Genomic DNA, 6,129 nt, shown 5'->3' with positions numbered 1-6,129 from the left:
CTCCCAGATCCACGCAGGAGCGGTGGCTGTGAGCGGTGCCAGCAGGAGCCACCCTCGCCAGGCCCTTCCCCAGCCCTCCGCTGCCTTCCGAATTTGCAGCAGACTAAGGGAGATTTAAATATCGCCTGACTATTTTGCGGCGCTCTAAACCTGTGCTTATAAATGATTCATGTAGGACAGACAGACAAGCGAGGTTTTAAAGAAAGAAAACAAAAAACCCACCCCAAACTAACCCCCAAACTGGCTTTGTAATGGTGGTGGTTGTGTTCTGACAGCCCCTGTCCACCGGTGCCGTGGCACAGGGGGTTGGTACACAGAGAGCACACACAGAGCTGGACCTTTCAACCTCTAAAACAAAAAAAAATAAGGGATTTTATGACCGGAGCAGAAGGAGCCATCTCCCAGCTCTGGGTCCATATGTGCCTCCTGCACATTTCTAATGTAATGCTGGTGCTCGGGAGCAGTTGGATAATCTGAAGTTCTGGCTACGGGAGCATGCAGTCTGGCCAAGGATGCAATTACGCTGCTCCAGGGCTGCCCAGTCCTGCCCAGTCCCATCAGACAGCGACCAGCTTCTGGAAGCTGCTGCTCTCACCGGCCTCTGAACTGCTCAGAAAAAGAGTCAGCGCTCCAAGATTTGTAATATATCACGCATAGATTTTGGTCACACCAGGATTTTGATCGTTCAGTCGAGATGGTCAGGAGCTATTGGTGGGCGTTTGCTGTCACCGAGGACCTGCTGTGACATGAGGACCACTGTCCGCAGGGAGGCTAGAAAGAAGAGGTCAGTGAAATTTGAGTTTCACAAGGGACTTAATTTACCTGTCTTGCAATTCAGGCTCTTTAAAGGAGAAAAACTGACCAAAAGCCTTAATTAATATGCCATGAGATGACTGTTAAATTAAGCGCTTTAGGATATTGTCTGAACCTACTCATGTGGCAGCCATTTAAAGAGCAGTAATCTCCTGAGAGGGAAATCTAGACTCTTCCTTTTCAAAGGCTCGTGCAGGCGTTGGTGGCAGCCAGGGCAGTGTTATTTAGCAATTTGCTGGCTGCCGGTAAGATGATGCTACACGAAATCTTACTTTGTGTAAAACATAATTTGCGGGAATGAGTCCTGACATCTTTGGTGCCACCACAAAGGAAGGCCTTTCATCTCTCATTGTCTTTGCTATTAGAATTCGTGATTTTTATTTATATAAAGGATTTCTGTGCCCCATGATTACACTTTTCCTTGACACCAAATATTTGTTACGCATATGGTTTGGCATAAGACCCAAAAGTTGCTGTTGGTTGTGTGTATTCTCCTTCTTTGCACCCTGTCCTACACCTGGAATATTGCTGTTGCGTCTCAAGGTCCTGACCAGGAATGAGTCCCTGTTTTGCTGAATGCTGCGCAAACAGAGATAAAGAGAAGCATCTGCTTTGGAGAGATAAAATCCCCACTCAGGCAGGATTTGTACCCTCCAGGTGAGACGTGTTCCTGCTGGTCTTCTGGCTGGCCATGGAGAGGCAAAGCCAGCATGGGTGGAGCCATGTGGATTCATTAGATGGCAATCTTCACTCCGGGAGACTTAGGTGGGGACAAACAGCCAAAGTTTTGCGTTGTTTATCAGCATCTTTTTCCAGGCTAAGATCATGCTCTGTTTGCAGGTGGAAGGACACGCTGAGTTCTGTTTGCCATGAGATGGGGAGTACGCACGGTACAACAGTCTGCGGGAGAGGACGGCAGCGATTCCACCAGCATCAACCGAGTCGCGTGGCTGGAAGCTGCTGGCTCGTTTTGCTGTACTTGACACTCGAAATAAGTCAAGGGTTCGGTTTTTTTCAAATTACCACAGAAGTTGTGTCCACCAGCCTGACCCTCATGCTCTCTCCAGCAGATTATCGCTGGACCCTGCACAGGCTCAAACGGGAGTTTGTGTCACGTACCAAAGGCACAAGGCTGCAGTGTAGGAACAGTGTGTGCATTGTAGCTTTGCACCTTCCATTATTACTAAATAAAGTAGAAAAAACCCACCCCAAACCCCTAAAATTCTTTTATATTTTAAATAACAAATACTTGTAAAAAAATAATAAAAAGTAAATAGTAAATAAAGTAAAAAAAAAAAAGGTAAATAAAGTGTGAGTTTGGGAAGAGGTCAGGACAGAAACTCAGTGACCAGACAATTTCTGTGGCCTGCAGAGATATTAAGAAACAGAGAGTGACGACTGGAAATACCTATTTTTCTCAGCTGTTTAAAGAAAACACGCATACTATACAACACAAACAAGTCAGTGTTTTACTATGGGCCACAAGTTATGCAGAGGTTGTGAATAAAACTGTAGTCAGTTAGAAGCTCATGAGGGTTGTCTACACGCCATAAACCCGGGATTCCAGCCGCAGCTGAGGGTATGCCATGCGTGCAGATTGCTCTCCCGTTCCTCTCTGAAGGTCAGGCTCCTCAGAAGTGTTTAATAAACAGTGACTGTAAACGGTCATTAACAAGTTTGATGAGGCATCAACCGTCTACTTTGCGGCTTCTTCACTGGTGGTGGGGAGAGCTGGAGGTGGCTCCCCCCGCCTGGTCCTCACAGGGTGGCAGGGGACTGCATTCCAGCAGCCTGAAACCAAAACCTCTAATTCTTCTACTTAATTGCTTACATCCTGGTGGGGAAAAAAAATGTGACCTATTTAGGCCTTGATTGTAGGAGCACTGGATGTCCTTACCCAGCCCCTATCAATGGCTAACAACCAGCTTCTCCTCTAATCCAACCTCATCTTTAATGTTCAGTAATAATAAAATCCCAGTAAATAAAAGTTTCGCCTCCGTTATCGCTTTTGCTTCACATATCGATAAAACTGTTGCAAACATTAATTAACACCATTAAGCATAGTAAATGCTGACTGGTTGATACTCCTCCAGTTAAGTGAGGGGACTGGCCCAGAGCTGCTTCTGTCCCTCAGCACCATTTCTCCCACGTTTTTTCATATATAGTTAAATATTTAATAGAATCATCTAGGTTGGAAGGGACCTTTCAGATCATGGAGTCCAACCATCAACCCCACACTGCCAAACCCACCACTAACCCACGTCCCTCAGCACCGCGTCTGCCTGGCTCTTAAATACCTCCAGGGATGGTGACTCCACCACTGCCCTGGGCAGCCTGTTCCAATGCTTGACAACCCTTGTGGTGAAGAATTTCTTCCCAATATCGTAATATAATATACAATCGTAATATTTATTTATATTGCAATTTTATTATATAAAGTATATATGATGTAATATATAGATATATTATAGATAACATTATATACTGTATATATAATGTAATATATAGAATAAAATATATCCTGTATTATTTATACTATATATCATAGTATTTATTTAATATACTTCATATATTTAAATTATTATATATACTGTTTTTAATCTATATTTAAAAAAAATATATCCAGAAAGCACTCTGTAACTCCTCTCTTATTTTTCTCGTAACTCTAGTTTGTCCCCTGCAAAACTGGAGCTGGTTTGACCGGCAAATTGGGAAGCCCCCGGGAGGTCAGCGCACCGCAGGGGCGGAGACGCGCGGAGCTCCGCGCCCCGCTGCGCGGCACCATCCGCACGCCAAGAGGAGCCGGTAGGGCAGCGGGGCCGTGGGAGTCAGGGCAATTTACGCAGTGGTTGGTTTTGCGCTTTCCCCCATCCCCTGTTCCGCCCCCCTTTCCTTCCCCCCCCCCCGCCCCGGGCCGGCGGGGCTGCCCCAGCTCCTCCCCCGCCGGGCAAGGCCTTTCCTTAAATATTCCTAATGTTTTTTTCCTCCGCTCCTCCTGTTTATAATTTAAAGTTGCGGCTCCCGAGTCAGGCAGTGGATGCTGCAGAACTTTGTTTAAAGGAAAAACTACGCGAGGAAGAAACATCACGGCAGTTTAGGAGCAATCGGGAGTGAAAAAGGTCACACGGAAAAAAAAAAAAAAAAAAAAGCAACTTAGCCCTTTGGGGTCTGGACTCTAAATTTAATTAAAGGGAAGGTTTTCAGCCGGCTGCTTCCCCGCCCTCCCCCGGACCCGTCCTGCCCGAGGACCGACAAGGGCTGCCCCAACCAGGTATTTCTGCACCAGTTTCCCTCTGCTGCTTGTTATTTCCTCGGCTAACTAGGGTAGAGTTTTTACCTTAAGTGAAACTTCTCTAAGGAACATTTGGTATTCTGAAAGGCTGTAATTTCTTTGCCAGGTTCAATGGGTATGACCTTTATTTGGCCGAAGACTGGGCAAAATGTGTTTTTTATACCGAGGTGGCTAACTCGAAATAACTATTGCAATTAAAATCCTAATTGAGTGAAATATGCGCAACTTTAGTTTTCACGTATGTGATTAAATCGATAATGTATCTGCCCTTCATCTCGTCTGTTCAGCTACACAGAGGTTAAAAATAATCTGTGTTTTGTTTCACTAAAATTTGATATTAAAATGTACTTAAAGACTCTGTGAGGCTTCCAAATCATCCTGAGAAGCTTGGGTTCCACTCCTGCAGATTTCATTTATTTTATTTATGTATAAATCTGTTGTAGAGCTGGGCTGTAAATTGTTGTGTTGCTTTCTGCTTGTTGAGCACAGACTTCATTTCAGCTGAGATGCGGCGATATTTAAGTAGCTGATTAAGTGGGAGCCTTTCAGGACGGAAGGTGCTTTACAGCCAAAGCCACCTCTATGTGCCGCACTACAACAAAGTTAAATGCTGTGTGAAAGGCATCGTAAATCTGCGTCTCGCTGAGCGCGTTCTGCAGAGGCAAGTTCGAGACTTTTGACAATTAAGGGGCTTAATTAGGAAAAGACGAGACTAGATAGCACCATGTGACATGTATGTTTGGGTTTTTTTTTTTTAATCCTGACAATGTATTCTTTTGATTTGTGAAGTTTTGTACCATTGCAGATTTGCATGGTATGTGTTGGGCGCAGAGATTCTTTGCGGAGGGATGTGTTAGGAATTTTCAGTAGAGAAAAATCGTTGGTGTTGGTAGTAACAATCACCCTTCTGAAAAGATGCTGAATCAGGGATAATTTTGTCTTTTTGTTCCCTGTCATCTCTATGTAAGCAATTGCTGCCTGTACCCAAGTACCATCCTGTCTTCCTCGCGCGTGCCAATTACTGGTGAGACAACAAATGAAGCCCTCTTTAATTCATCAGCTGGGAAAGAAAGAAGGCAATGCAAAATCTAAGTGGTTATCATTTGGTTTTAGGGTGAATGGCTTTGCAAGGCTCAGCTGTGGTAGGTTTCTCGCTCGTTGGGCAGGTTTGCTCTGTGAGGAGTAGGGCAGAACTCTCCTGTCCTCCTTGGAAGCCATGGAGGCCAGCACCTGGCTCCTTTAATGGCACAAGTCCACAAACTCGCCAAATACAGGGCTGTGCGAAACCCCGTCTGTGCAGTACGACTGCTAGCAGCGCTCACTCGCTTGGTTTATTTTTAGGGGCTCGGTGAATAAATCCCGCTTTAAAATATTTCAGCAAATGAAAATGTCATCATTTTGTAAGCCTGTTGTCCTGCTCTGTCACTTTTCAGATGAATTCTTACATAGCGAGGGGCGTCTGGGAAGGGTTGGTGTGCTGCTCCCTGCCCGCCTCGGGTGACCTCCGCTCTGCACCCGGAGTCACACCTGAACAGCTAAGGAGGACAATCACTCACCCTATTAATCTAAAGTAAATAACTCCCCTTTTTAATCTAGGTAAAAGGAAATCTGCACCTTCTTCCTCACCCTAATGTAGCTGCTGCGATTCTAAATCAAAGATACTTTTGTTAGAACATAATAAGAAATTGAAAGTCTTGGGACAATCCGCCACACCCATTTCTAACTTAGAGCTTTTGCGTTTGCAACTAATTAAGCGTTTTGACTGGAATTAATATACATCTTGTAAATTTAATATACCCAGAGCTACAGACATCTGTCTAATTCTCTCATAATATGACAGAATGTTGCAGTATTTTAACCAGTATTTCAGCTCTTTATTTAGAAAGGTAAGCCAGGACGGATGAATTCCATCCGCCCAAAGCCCTGTGCTCGAGGGGACGGTTAGGTGCTCCGAACCCAGCGATGTCCCTTGCACTCACTGCAAGCCAGTTCTCTTGATTGCAAAGAGGGATGTATAAAAGTTT

The sequence above is a fragment of the Larus michahellis genome, chromosome 10 (genome assembly GCF_964199755.1).
Source record: "Larus michahellis chromosome 10, bLarMic1.1, whole genome shotgun sequence".
Lineage (NCBI taxonomy): Eukaryota > Metazoa > Chordata > Aves > Charadriiformes > Laridae > Larus > Larus michahellis.
This window is presented reverse-complemented; position numbering follows the sequence as displayed.